Below are 15,215 nucleotides of genomic sequence, written 5' to 3' on the forward strand. Positions count from 1 at the left end.
CAAGGCAAGTTTTAGAAGGGAGCATTTAATGAGGTCTTGCTGACAGCTTCAGAGGTTTAGTCCGTGACCATCACAGTGTGGAGTGTGATGGCAGGCAGGCTGGCCTGGTATTGAAGCAGTAGCTGAGAGTTCACATCGATCTGCGAGTTACAGGAGCAGAGCATCACTCAAAAGCCCAAGTAATACTTCTTGTCCAACATGGCCACATCTATTAAGGCTTCCTTAAAAAGTCCACATCCTGGAAACCAAACATTCAAATACATGAGCCTTTGTAGGAACATTCTTCTTCAAACTACTACGATGTAGTTGGCTCTCCTCAAGAGGTCTATCAGTTGGAAACAAATATCTTGTCACTTGGGGGCAAAAAGAAAACAAAATCAGTTTTTCTCATCAGTTTCTCTATCCTAACTTCCAAAATGGATATGAAAACTAAATACATTTGAAATTAGGTGGATTGCAAGGCTTAACGACACAACCTACGTCCCCAGTTATTAAGAACACTGAGCCCAAAGACCCTGAGTTCAAAGCCTGAGTGCTAGCCTTGGCTACCTACTGAAACCTTGACTCAAAAAGGGGGAAAAAAAGTACAAGTCAGAGATATGTTTTATTGAGATTATTGTCAGCACATGCAAGGCCCTTTGTTTGAGGCCCAGAATGCCTTTAGCCACCTACTATGTTATGAGATGTTCCTTCCCAGACCTCTCCACAAGAGGCTTTGTGACAAAACTTTCAGTACTTAAGTCATGCTCAATGACAGACATCAGGGACCTCGTATTTCCCGTGGAATGATCCCAGTTCATGTCTCAGTTTAAACACATTCAGGAAGGTCAATCAACCAGGGTGGGAAGATGGACTTCCAGAGGAAGCCTTCTTTCTTCTGCTCATTTTGCTTCCTGCTCTTGCTTTTAATCACCACAAACCTTAAAACCTTTGCAGACACCCCTGGAAAAGGTCCCCGACTTCCACTTCCTCAAATGATTCCCCTGCATAGCAGACAGATATAGTAAGCCAAACATTTCTGCTCATAAGCACTTGCCTATGGAAACTGTGCTCAGTATCTGAGCATGCGAAGACAGTTTTGGGTGGAAGGGAGTGGTTAGAAAGAACTTTCAATTAGGCGAGTATGTTTGGAGCAAGAATATTAGTATAAGGAAAATATCATGAAATCATACCTAATCAATTACTTTGAGAAACATTTTTGGCCTCCCAAGTGCTGAATTTACTTTCTTCATTTAAGTAAGAGGCTTCTTCTTGGACAAAGAAGTAAGATCTATGTTAAGAATATAGTACATATTTGTAATATCATTTTAACAATATGATTTTGAGATGCCTATTAAATTTTAGTCAGTCTTACTTTCAAGGGTCTATATGGAAAATACAAGAGCAGCAAAGGTATATTTCCAGATACTTAGTATGAAGATCCAAAGGCTTCAATTCTTCTCCAACATATGTATATGATTACTCTGTCCTCTTAAAAGTTAGAAAAATATGGAAGCTGGAGAGATGACCCAGTGGTTAAGAGTAACTCTTCTAAAGGTTCTGAGTTCAATTCCCAGCAACCACATGGTGGCTCACAACCATCTATAATAGGATATGGTGCCCTCTTCTGTCATGCAGGCACACATACACACAGAACACTCATATATAAACTATGTAAATGAATACTTTTCTTAAAAGGTTAGAAAAATATGTTGAGCAATTTTAAAATGTATTACAGTTAAGAAAAGGGCTCCTCCATACAAAATATCTCAGAAAGGATAAAGAATAAAGGCAGTAAATTTTCAGCTGCTTTTGGTTGCAGAAGGGAGATTTATTTTAATTTGACCTCAAAAAAAAAACACAGCCTGTCAAGGAAACACTGACAGGTAAGATGCTATCAGCTTAAAATATTTTGGTACTACAAAGGGAATAGTCACAGAAACAGAAAACCTATAGATGAAAGGAAACATCTGAAAAAGACTGGTATCCAAAATATGCTTGCAACTCAAACAACTCAGCAATAACACAAACAACCGAATAAAAATAGGCAAAGTCGTGAATATGCATTATCAAAAGAAGGCATAGAAATGACTGAAGGATATGTGAAAAACTTTGAATATCACAAATCATCAAGGCAATGCAAAGCAGGACCACAGAGGATGATTGCATCACTCAGGTTAAGGTGGATGTTATCTAAACTAACAAAAGGTAACAAATATTAGAGTGAATGGGGGGAGAGAAAGTTTTGTCCACTGTTGGTAAAACTAGAAATTAATATGCAAATACGGAAAATTGTAAAAGGTTTTCCAAGAAGTTAAATTTAGCTACCTTATGATCCAATATGAATTATATTCAAATGAAGTAAAATTGGAGAAACTAATTTCAAGTTGACCTGGAAACATCCTCCCTGCTGGCTAGCTTTCATAACGCTGGAAGTTGCTACACAGGCTTTCGGGGTAGGAAAACATACCCGGCGGTTTTACGCGGTGCTGACCTCTGCATCCTACAATACTAACCTGTCAGGCAAGATGCACTTACTGGTGCAATAATGGCACAACTGCTGTGGAGTTTCTATTTTCTTACTGAACTTCAGGCCTGCTTAGCAGGTGGAGATTTTGCTCCTGGATCTGTAATCCTGATTAAAAGCCCAAGGTTATGGAGGCCATAGGCCCTAGGAAAGAATCTGCTGTTGCTGCTTTGTTCAACGGTCATGTGGTCAGTTTGCCTTCTAGATACTTGTTTATACCTATAGCTTGGGCTGTTCTTAGCCTTGGTCAGAGAAGGTTCTTTTCGCAGTGGGCAACAGTCAAGGCAGATGCACATAATCAGTCAGACTGCGGAGAACAAGAGACCAAAGGCCCAGTACTACATAACACATCTTTTTCATCTTTCCCCCTCTCCAAGCCTCAGAGAACATCTCAGCAGAGTTGGTAGAACAACCTAAGAGCTGAGGAATAGGAAGGATCCCTGTGGAATACTGTTTTCTGGACATGACTTGACTGCTGCCCTTGTGATTTCACAGCTACTGCAGTTACCTGGATGGAATTCAGCAATCTCCAATTCTAGCACACGCGGGGGAGGTGTTCTCCAAGCCCCACCTCTTATTGGCAGTTGATAGATGCCTGGGAAGGGACACTTGTTCTCTTTTGAGGGTATTCTAACTGGCAACTTTGCCATACTCCAGTGAATGGCCAGCTACATACACATTTGCATATGGGTATAATTAATTAGACCAGGTTAATAAAAGAAGGTGGGGGGGACTCAAAAAAATTGGAAGGAAGACATGCTCTAGGGCATGCCACAAAACGTGAGCAACACTGACGAGTTAGTAGATATGGTCATATTTCATTGCATACGTGCATGTAATTCTGGAGGATTAAGAAATTTTATAATCCAAATAATTTTATAATTAAATAAAACCTGTATGTCACACTCTGGAGGCAGAGGCAGGTGGATTGCTGTGAGTTCAAGGCTAGCCTGGTCTAGAAAAAGCAAGACCAGGACAGCCAGGACTGTTACACAGAGAAACCTTGTCTCAAAAAACCTTTTAAAAAAGAAAAGAAAAGAAAACAACAATTTCAATCCTATATTAATCTCTTCATTGTCCATCAAAACTAAGACATGAAATCAACCTGACAGTACATAAATGGATACATGGATAAAGAAATGTGGTATAAATACTTAAAGGAATACTGTTCAGACATGAAAAAATGAAACCTTGTCATTTTTGACAACATGGAGGAGCCCAGGGGACACTGTGTTAAGTAAATAAGCCAGAAACCCCAAAAATATCATTACATGGCATTGTTGATATGTGAAATCACAAAGATTTATTTTACAGAAGCGAACAGTAGTACGGTAGTACAAAAGGCTGTGAAATTTGGGGGATGTGGATGGGGAGTTGGCTGCGGCAAGAATACCAAATTATATTTAGGATGAATAAATTCAAGAGTTCTATTCCATAACATAGTAACTACAGTTAGTGACGATTTATTTTTTCTTGAAAAAATATACTAAGAAGGGGTTACTAGGTATTTTTACAACAAAAGTAAATATGAGAGAAAGTTATTCATCAATTAGCTAGATTAATGATTCTATATGTATATATTTGCCAGAAATGTGCTACATATGAAAATACATAACATATATCTGCTAGTTACAAAAATAAAGGAAAAATTAAATCCCAGTGAAAACAATAAAGAATGAGAAAAGGTTACACAGATCATTTTATGATGCAGTAAGCTCCTCCTCATCATGGCAGAGATAGGAGCATATTTGGCAACCAATAGTTTTGTGGGATAGTTATTTTTGTGCACATTAAAAAACTATAGTTTTCTGATTCATTCTTTCAGTCTATAAATAAATAAACAACTAACATAATTAAAGACATGGTTTTGTAACTGCTATTATTATAAATGCCTCTAAAATTTTGAGAGCAATTGTTTCAGTATGACTTAAAGGCTATTTGTAAACTTTTCATTTTACAGCTATTACACTTTACTCCCAAATATTTGCCTCCTTAAGATACACAAAAACTGCAGATATGTTTCATACAAAGTTAGATTTATCTGTATGAATCACTTCACAAGCATTTTAAGTGTCATCATAGAAATGTCCAAGATAATATTCACAGAGTTTTGTACTTTAAGTGATTATTCTAATAATTAAAGTTCCGATCATTTTTATTTTTATTGCTTTATTTAATTTTTGAGAATTTCATAGGTAAACAATGTGTTTACATTTTTTCCCTATGTTTCTTCCTTCAGATTCCCCACTGTGTCCTCCCCTAATCCTTCTTAAAGGTCTCTTACACTTTAATTATTATTGTTCTACACACACACACACACACACACACACACACACACACACACATATATATATGTTCTACATATATATATATATGAATAAAATCTGTGTCAATTTAGTGTTGCTGTGTGTGTGTGTGTGTGTGTGTGTGTGTGTGTGTGTGTGTGTCCCCGTTTATAAAGCTGAACTTGGGACTGGACCACTTGTCCACAGGCCAGTCTTTGGAGCATATTGATTTTTTCCCCTCTGTCGGCAACCACTAATTACCTATGTAGCTCCTTGTCCACAGATAGGGCTATGTGAGATTTGCCCCATCCACATTATGTCTATTGATGATGCCATTTTTCAGGTCTTGTCTAGACAAACAAACTGTCGAGATTTTAAGAGTGTATCTTCCTTATCATATATAGGAAATACAATCTTGCAGAGAATATCCTGGTCCTCTGGCTCTAAAATGTTTCATTCTCTCTTCCTCAATGTTCCTTGAGCATTTGAGAGCATTGTGAACAAATGTTATCAAGTGGGGATAGGTTGTTCTCACTGTATCTTTCTGTCATGGTCTCTGTCTAATACAACAAGAAGCTTCTGCAGCCACATTGAATCTGTGGGGTATATGGATACCTATTTGGAATGAAGTTTAAAATGATACTGGTTTAGGAACTAACAGTAGTATGTTCTTCTCCAGGACTTTTAGCCTCATCATCCATACAATAGGTTAGCTTTAGCTTTTCAGGACTGAATGCTTTCCTCCTGAGAGGGCCTTAAGTCCAATTAGATAGCTATGGTTACCTTCAAGATATCAGTGCCATTATTGTACTTTTTGGAATACCTTGCCTTTCTGGTCATTGCTGTGGTTACAGTTATGCGTGTTGATTGCCTCTGCCTTACTAGCTTACATAAGGCCTGGTGCTATGAAAGCTCATTCTCAGGGAGTAGTCTTCCAGGGCAGTTCCAACGCGATTCTTCCAAGTCCTTTGTCCAAAGTGTGTGGTGCACATGATCTTACCACCAATGGCCATGGAGATAGGCTGTGCCATATTTTTAGACTCCTCTGACCAACAATTGTCACCCTAAGTAGTGCAACTTTGTGTGTGTGTGGTGTGTGTGTGTGTGTGTGTGTGTACACATGCACGCACACAACTATAAATGAACAGAATATGATTGCATATGGCCTTTGCAAATAGACCTCAGGCTACTTATCACTCCTACTTCCCTCTTGCTCTTTATTGTTCCTCTTCTGTCCTCTCCAGCTTCCCCCTCTTCTTTTTCGTGCTGCCTGCTTATGAAGAAATTTTCTAGTTACCCTGCCTTGTCCAGGTATAGCTTATTAATAGAAAGCACCCAATAATAGTTCAAATGACTTGGCTTGAGTCACAATAGTTAAGCATTTTTGACCCTTCTTTTGCCTGAATTGTGCAGTTACAAATACAGACTTCCAAGCCCAAATGAGCAGTGACATTTGATGCATAAACCCTAGTCCTCAGCACCAGAAGGATGCTGCTGCTCTGCTTTGAAAGCCTAAGCCAAAAACAGAAAAAAAAACCCAGCCATATAATATGTGTAATTCAGTGTACAGAGATATATATATATAGTTTTTATGAACATTTATCATCTTAGCTGACAGAGTTACCCACAAAAGTCCCCAAACCCCCAAAACCATTTAACAAAACCCCTAAAGCTGATATGAGTGATCCTTTTTTGAATTGTTGGCTAAGGATGTCAAGAAGATTCCCAAAACATACAACTTATTTCAGTTGCCCTTCATTGTCCCTGAGAGGTAGAAAGTAAATCCTTATTGATGAAGACACCATGCACTTCAGAAACAGAGACCCCTGAGCTGGAACAGACACAAATGTCCCTCCCTAGGGACTAGCTTCCATGACACCTGAAGACATCATGCAAGTTTACAAAGTAGGAAGGCAAAAAGAGTCCTACCAGGCTATGGCACTGATAATTGTGTTTTTTTTTTAAGTACCTGTTTCATATCTTCATGAAAATTATGTCTTTGAAGAGTTAGGATACCAAAAGGCACTTGAGTTCCCCCAAGTGTGCCCCTCATTTGAGCATCAGTACAGCTTATATTGTACTGTAAAAACATGGAGACCCTTCAATACACTCAGCACCAATTGGCTCTTTATTTTTCTTTTTCCATTTCTTTTGTTTTTGGTTTTTTAATAATTTAATTTATTCAGATTACAACTAAATTGTTATCACATCACTTGTATCCTCCTGTTCCTCCCTCACTTCTGCTTTCTCTCTATTCCCCTCCTCTAGGTCTATGACTGAGGAGGACTTCCTCCCCTACAATATGGTCATAGGTTATCAAGTCTCATCTTTGTAGCCTGTCTATTCTTTCTCTGAGTGCCACTCAGCCTCCCCATCAAGGGAAAGTGGTCAAATATGGGGCACCAGAGTTCATGTTCGAGTCAGTCTCTGTTCTCCACACAACTGTGAAAAATGTCCTGTCCATTGGCTAGATCTGAGCAGGGGTTCGATGTTTACTGTTTGTATTGTCCTTGGTGCAGTAGTTTGAGCAAAACCTCCTGGACTGAGATCTACCCATCATGATGTTTTTCTTGTAGGTTTCTAGGACCCTCCAGATCTTTCTATTTCTCCATTCTCCTACATTTCTCTCACCTAGAGTCCCAATAGGATGTTCTCACATCTATCCCAAACTCCTGGTAAATGAATACTTCCATGGGACATGCTTTTTGGACTAGTGTCCAGTTATAAGTGAGTATATAACATGTGGTGGGAATGCAAACTTGTACAAGCACTTTGGAAATCTATCTGGCGCTTTCTCAGAAAACTGGGAAGAGGGCTTCCTCTTAAGACCCAGCTATTCTACTCCTTGGAATATACCCAGAAGATGCAACACCACACAACAAGGACATATGCTCAACCATGTTCATAGAAGCCTTATTCATAATAGCCAGAACCTGAAAACAGCCTGAATGTCCCTTAGTTGAAGAATGGATAAAGAAACTGTGGTACATTTACATCATGGACTACTACTCAGCTATTAAAAACAAGGAAATCCCAAATTTGTGAAGAAATGGATGGAACTAGAAATGATCAAACTGAGTGAGCTAACCCATAATCAGAAAGGCTCTTCATCTTTCTAATGCAGTTAAGGGGTTATGCTACTTTTATAAGCTTGACAGCACACTAGAGACAACTGCCATTCACATCCTAATACTTGGCTTCCTTCTTCATAAGGACTCCAGCCCTAGACTGTCACTCTTCAACTGACAGAAGTGTATCTGGTTTCCTGAGAAAATTATTTTAAAATTTAGATTTATGATCTTACCACAGACATTTTAAATAAAAGTCTGCCTCATATATCTTCTTCTTTGGGATCTGGGAATCTGTGTTTTTCTAAGTTCCCCCAGGTGACTGTGTTTCAATCTACAGATGATTGCATTTAGGAGCCACTGTTGTGGAGCAGTCCGGAAAGCAAATTTAGAGATGAAAAGATATGTGTTTTATTAAAAATGAATAGAACATGTTGTGTTTCGGTTTCACTGGGGATTACTAGCCTGATCTGTGCAGGTAGGCCCCCAAAGTGTTATGTTTGAAAAGTTATTTTAAATTAAAGGAACTGGAAATCATCCTCCCATGGAAATAACTTTGAGTCTAAGAACATCCATGAAACCCAAGTAACAAATAGTGCCAAATGCCAGTGTTGTGCGGCTCTGCCTCAGTTTCTGTCCAGGTTCTGCTCACAAAACATTCTCTATGGGTGAGCGACATTCCATTCTAGAAATTAAGTATTTCATTCTTTTGATTATTAGAACATTCTACTTTATTAAGGATGTTGGACTCTGATTGTGCTAGTCAGGCACAAATAAACAAATACTGGTTAAAGTAGAAAGAGACTAGCCCTCAAGAAACAAATAAATAATATGCTGAGATCTTATGAAACACTGATGGAGAAAATCTGGTTTAAATAGGGCATTTTGTGTACGTGTGAAAAGGCGTATAAGAATAGTGGAGAAAATAGTTCTCCTATCTATCTATCTATCTATCTATCTATCTATCTATCTATCTATCATCTATCTGGTCTTACTTATTTTTAATTTTTGAGCTGGGACCATACTGTGCTGCCCAAGCTAGCCCCAAACTCCCAGAGTCAGGTTATTCTCCTGACCCAGCAACTTGAGTAGCTAACATTATAAATAAGTATCTCTGTTCCTGAATGCAATGCAGTGCTTTGAACAGAATGAGAATAAAACAGCAGTGATGCAGATTTCTGTTGCTGTTGGTTATCTTTTTCAGTAGAAATGCATGAGTCTCACACCAGAACTATTGGCCTATTGATGTCTAGTTTGTGTACTTTAACAACGAATTGCTCTTCATGGATTTATGTTTTATACTAGGCATAGTGCAGCCTTGTAATTCAGAGAGAACAGAGTCAAACTTTCTCATCACCATGACTACTGTAGACATAGTTAGAGATGTCTGTAAGCAGAACTCATGCGGCGAGGCCAGAGTGCAGGTCTACCTATTAGTTTCTGTATATCTGTAGCTTCAGAGAGTGTAACATGAATTTGGATCAGCATGTCCTTTGAGCATCCAAACTATACAGAGGCAGCTGTGGCTCTGATCTTAATAGGCAATGACAGCTGACATAGGAAACCATGCGACTTCTGTTAATAGGACATTTAAATTGCAACAATAAAATAAAAGGCAGAATGATATCCTCTTTAAGGAGATGACTTTAATTTAAGAGTGAGGAAACAAAATATGGCCACATCCCATGGCTTTGGCAGCAACTTTTGGCAGAAAGTCTGTTCAGCTCAGAATACTGTGTGCTTAGTGCATGGAAGCACAGCTTGAGTTTTTGTAACATATATTTAGGTAAAATGATTGAGTGACCCTGAAGAAAATTTTAAATTGTGGGAACAGAGGAGAATATTTGAAAGAAAAATGAACACATGAAAAGATGGAAGGGCAGAGGGCCAGACTGTTGAGCGAGTACATAAAGGGTCTGAAGTGAGGTAGAATTGAATCTGTGTATCAGTCTCAAATTTCTTATCAGAGATTTCAGAGTCTAAATTTCCTTATTTTTAAAATGGTGATATTGACAGTTTTCCCTTCATAGAACAGAATTCTTGGTTTACTGTCATCATTCAAATAATAAATAATGGCAGCAATTACAGTATTTAGTTGGTACCATCTTTATATTTTAGTGAACAGCCAACATTTCTGTGTAGGCAACCTAGAGGGGACTGACAGAGACAGCACAGGAAAACATCACAGTAATAAAAAACAACAATAGGAAAAATAAATAGTGAAATCTAGGGTACATTTGATGAAGAACAAATAGGGGCACATGAGCGGTGAAGAGGAAAATGAGAAAAGGCAAGTTGTAGTGTCTGGGCTGATGAGACATCTGTCACGGAGGCCTGTAAGTGCCTTTTCCTCAGTACTGAGAACTGAACTGAGGTCTCTGAGTCTTCTAGGCAATAACCGGGCCACTGAGCTACACCAATATCCTTTCAGTGTGCAAGGGGCCATTCTGTATACAGTTGTAGGATGACAAACAAACAAACAAACAAATAAAAAACCCCATGCAACAGAATCTGGAAGAGATTGTGAAAGTTGGTTTTATGGAGGTTTATAAGACTCTGAAAACATCTTGTTTCTAAAAAATCGTTATCCTCATTCTACCATCAGCAGTACAAACAGTTACATGTATTGAATGCTTTTCATATAACTTAAATTTTACCAAAAACTTTACTACCATTTCTTCCAGCTGACAGATGAGAACACTGACTCACAAAGAGACTAGTAAATTGGTAGATCTGCATGAATGGGAGGCAAGGATGTGAGCCCTGGCGAACAACCACAGGGTTTGCAGTCTTGATAGTTGTTCTAAACTGAATGTGTGTCATCGCAGTAGAAAGCAGAAATGTGTAGTTTCAGGGTAGAATTACTATCACTAGGTAGCTAGACAATGTAAGAAAGAAGGAAGCAGTCGGTAATAACCCAGCTGTGAGGGACTGTCTTTTTAAAAATACAGAACTTGGGGCCAGCAAGATGGTTTGGTGAGTAAAAGGTGCTCAACTTAATTCTCAGAACCAACATAAGGTGGAAGAAAAGAACTGACTCCACAAGAATATGCTGTGGCACCTCCTTCTTTCCTTCCCCCCTTCCCTTCCTCTCTGTCTGTCTGTCTGTCTGTCTGTCTCTCTCTCTTTCTCTCTCTCTCTCTCCTTTCCTTTCTCACACACATACACCCATAATTGATAAAATAAAAAATATTTAAAATACCAAATATTCAGTAATTGTGTTTGTGTTTCTTTATTATATAATGGCATTTCTGTATTTGTGGACTACTGTGCTGCAAGCATGTACATGTGAATAAAACAGCTATAAAGATAGAATATTTGGAGGCCTTAAAAAAGGAGGGAAGACAGAGGTAAAACCAACAGACTTTTAGTTTTAAAGTCTGTTTCTTTTTCTTTTTAGTCATTCATATTTGCAAGGATATCATCTTTTAAACATGAAATCTTGTAATAATCTAATATGTCTATTTATCAATCAATCTATCTATCTATCTATCTATCTATCTATCTATCTATCTATCATCTATCTATTTATCTACCTAACTGATCTGTCCTCTATTTCAAAATCTAGGAATCTATATTAATTCATTAAAATTTTAATTTTTATCATATTTCTTTTTTACTTAATCATGTTTACTGTGAGTTTATGTGTATATGAATGCATATGCTTCAGTACACCTGGAAGTCAGAAGATAGCTTGCTGGAGTCAGTCCTTTTCTTCCACCCTGTGGGTCCTGGGGATTGAATTCAAGTTCTCTAGTTGGGCAGCAAGTGATGTAAGCTCTCGAGCAATCGCTCCAGTCCTTCTCTATCTTTAGTCTATCAAATATATATTATAATATCATATAACATATATATTAAACTAGGAAAGTATATCATCATTTTATTTTTTGTATGATACCTTTTCACTTAACAAAGTGATGTACACATTTATTGCCTGATTTATATTGCCTAACATAATTAAAAGCTGAAGATTAGCAAAGAGGCCATGGTACAGGAGGACATGTGTTCTTATTTGTTAGTGGACATTTCATTGCCTTCACCTAACAGACTGTTTGAAGCTTTCCAGTGGGATTATCAGATCGCTTGATATTTCCTTCCCATGCCTCAGGGAATTTGGGTCTTCATAGCAAGGAAAGTGAAATCCTGAGCCAAAGAATCAAATGGAGAGGGCACGGTTTTTCAACCTCACACTAAAGTTTGGGGATCTGTATACCTTTCTACTTACCACAAAACACCTTCGTCGGACACACATAAATATTGTTTTATGTTCTTCATGCATTTTATCAACTTCCACATTTATATTTGAAAGCACTAAACACTTTGATGCAAGGTGGATACTTTAAATTCTATCCACAAAATTATGTTTTCTAAAACTTCCTGAGATGTCTCAAAATGCTCCACCCAATTCTCTGTTAATAAGTGGTGTGCCAGACAAGTGTGTCCGTCATGGTTGGCTCCTTGCTCAGCTTTCTTCTCCTCAAATGAGAGTCCCCTGCTCTCCAGGTTGTGACTGGAAGGGCTCCTGCCCTCGTGATAGTATTATCCACGTTCTGAAGCTTTAGTATGTTCATGTAAACAAAAGATGAACTACCTTGTGCGTATTTTTGACTGTGTTCAATGCACTGACAATCTACTGAACCCACACGCAGTTACTATCACCAGGAAACAGTATTTCATAACTTCTTGCTACCCTTTAGGACTTGTGCTGATCCCTTAGATTTGCTCATACTGGGTCTTGTCTGCTCCTTCACAAGCAATGATAACTTGTTTCTGACTGTTTCTTGCATTTATTCCCACTGAACTGGCAGTCCGTGGCCCAGAAAATGATGACAGCATTAAGAAATGTTTATTAGTTCTTTTCACTTTTAGATTTTTCTCCCAATATGGCATAAACATTTGCATTTAGCCAATAATTTTTGTTGTTGCCACCATTGTGATTTCTCTATTTTAAAAATATTTATGATAATTAAATATTAAAATAATGAACAGTCTCATTTTTTAAAAAAAAATCCAGAATGTTTTAGTTGTATTAATTTAGCAGAAATGGAATTAAATTTAGACTTGCATGCATAGTTGGCAAATTAGACCTCTGAGCTATCCCCTAAGCCTCTTTTTAAAATGTGTTTCTTGTTTTGAGACAGGGTCTCCCTAAGCTTCTCATATAAGCTGTGAACCTACTTTGCAGCCCACATAGGCATCAACTTCATCAACATATAGAGTTGTTAGGTATTTGGGCCTGGACCATCAGCAAGCCTTATAATGTGGTCAACATGGAGGAATCCTATATAGTTTTATCTTTAATTATTCCCACATAGTTGACACTCTGTCGCTCTTCAACCCAGAAGAAGTTCATAAGCATTTATATAGTTCCCTTCATTATTGATACCAACATTAATGCCACGATGCATATGGATGGCCAGTGATTTTGGCACCTGTTATTTTATTACTTTGAGTATGACATTGCTGTTTTGGGAATTATAATTTACTCAATAATGAAAGTCAATACTTAGCTCAATCTCTGATTTTTCATTTTCCTCCTAAATATATTGTCTATCAAAAGTGTCTTTAAATTCACTAAATAATTTTGTCCCTTGGTGTCTGGAGCTTGGTCCTTCACAGGTTGAATACCCTGGCTGAGAAGCATAGATATGAGTACACTGAGAACCGCTGATGAATCTCTGCTGTTTGCAGGCTTCCCAGGACTTTAGCTTGGCTGGTGCTAGCCCTGGTTGACTAATATTTTCCTATCTTTCCAACAAAAGATCCTCTAACAGTGAGGTTTATTTAGACAGTTTTGTTTTCCTTTCATCATCTTTTACTCTGTTTCATTCTCAGAATACATTTATCCTGAATTTCCAAAGATATATTTTAAACGTTCCCAGATTTTTGTCGTTTATTTAACTTTGCATCTTTTCCCTTTAAATTTTCTCCATTCCCGCATTTTGGCACAATTTCCTTTCCTGGAGCTCACTATCTGGGTAAGAGGTTTCTTCACTTCCTCCCCACCCATTTCTTGTGAATTCTGTGACTTTTTTTTCTAACACATTTACACATATCTCTAGTATCAGTTCTGGTTCTAAGCCAAGGATCACTTCCAGACATTTCCTTTCCACTTTAGTTCTAAACACCTGCTGTAGAATGTAGCCACTACTCATCTCTGAAAGTCTCATGAATTCTTTTTTCCCCTCATTTTGGCTCTTAGATACTTCATGTAGGGGACACACTGTCCTTTACCCACACAGATGCTCTGTGTTCCTCCATGTTTCAAGATCAAGTCATTGCTTTGGAGAGGCGATGTAAATTGCATCCCCAAGGCCACATTTTGCTATATGAGCATTTACACACACACACACACACACACACACACACACACACACACACACACACACACACGTTGAAGGATTTCTATGTTCTTTGAGCTGTTCACTCTACTTTCATTTATACTCACCACATTCGATGTTCAAATCTCTCTTTTGCATGTTTGTGAATTCTGCATGCTGTACAAATTACACTCTATCTAGTGCCTTTCCTCCTTAATACCACCTAGTTTTAAAAATAGCTATTTCAACCAGTGCTTAACAGATGTTGAATGAGGTGCAGAGCTTTAAAGCATTCTAATTATCTGTTGTCATTGTTTACCAGTAAATGAATGTTCATGCGTTTTTATGCACTGTGGTGGTAGAAGTGTTCTAAGAGACAATTATTTTCTAGTCCTTTCATATTTCATACCCAATGCTATCAAATACTGTTGAGATTTGGGAGAGTTGGGGTGAAGACAAGGAAGAGAAAAGAAGAAAAACTCTCTAGTTTCTCTTTTTAAAGAGGTAATGATTTTTTTTTCCTGGAAGGAAATCAAAGGCTGCATGAAATGTCTGCCCCTTTAAAAAATGGAAGCTGATTTTTTTTTAATGCCAGGCACTTTTATCCTTGTAGCTTAAAGGCAAGGAATGAATGAAATGTGAAAAATGAAGGACACGTGACAGCATCAAAGAAGCCAAGCAAAGATGGGGAGTGTGCGTCTGGCTATGTCAGGCCAGGGTGGGCCTTTTTAGGTAAGCCATTAAGGCAATCTGGCTGCCAGATGAAGTCTTTATAAAAGGGCAGAAAAGATGTATAAAGTCTTTTTGATGTTTCAAAGAAGCCTCCCTTTTATGCCCCCTCCCTTTTCACTCCATCATCTTGTCCTAGCCAATGCCATCTCACTTACCACTACCATCTGCAGAAATGTTTTATGTTTTAGGGCATTTGGATCGTGGCTTGATCTCTGTCTTGAGAGATACTAGGACATTTTTACTTTCTGCTCTGGAAAAAACCTGGGATATTTCAGGGTAGAGTTGATAGAAGTCTCTAGGACAT

The 15,215-nt window shown here is 38.1% G+C and overlaps 1 protein-coding gene across 3 annotated transcripts in view; it reads right to left on the reverse strand.

Moving 5' to 3' along the window:
* Positions 1-15,215, reverse strand: part of LSAMP (limbic system associated membrane protein) — a 2,140,464-nt gene that overhangs the window by 379,028 nt on the left and 1,746,221 nt on the right. The gene's annotated exons all lie outside the window — the stretch shown is intronic.

This window comes from Acomys minous (assembly GCF_964271855.1).
Source record: "Acomys minous genome assembly, chromosome: 11".
NCBI classification, from domain to species: Eukaryota; Metazoa; Chordata; class Mammalia; order Rodentia; family Muridae; genus Acomys; species Acomys minous.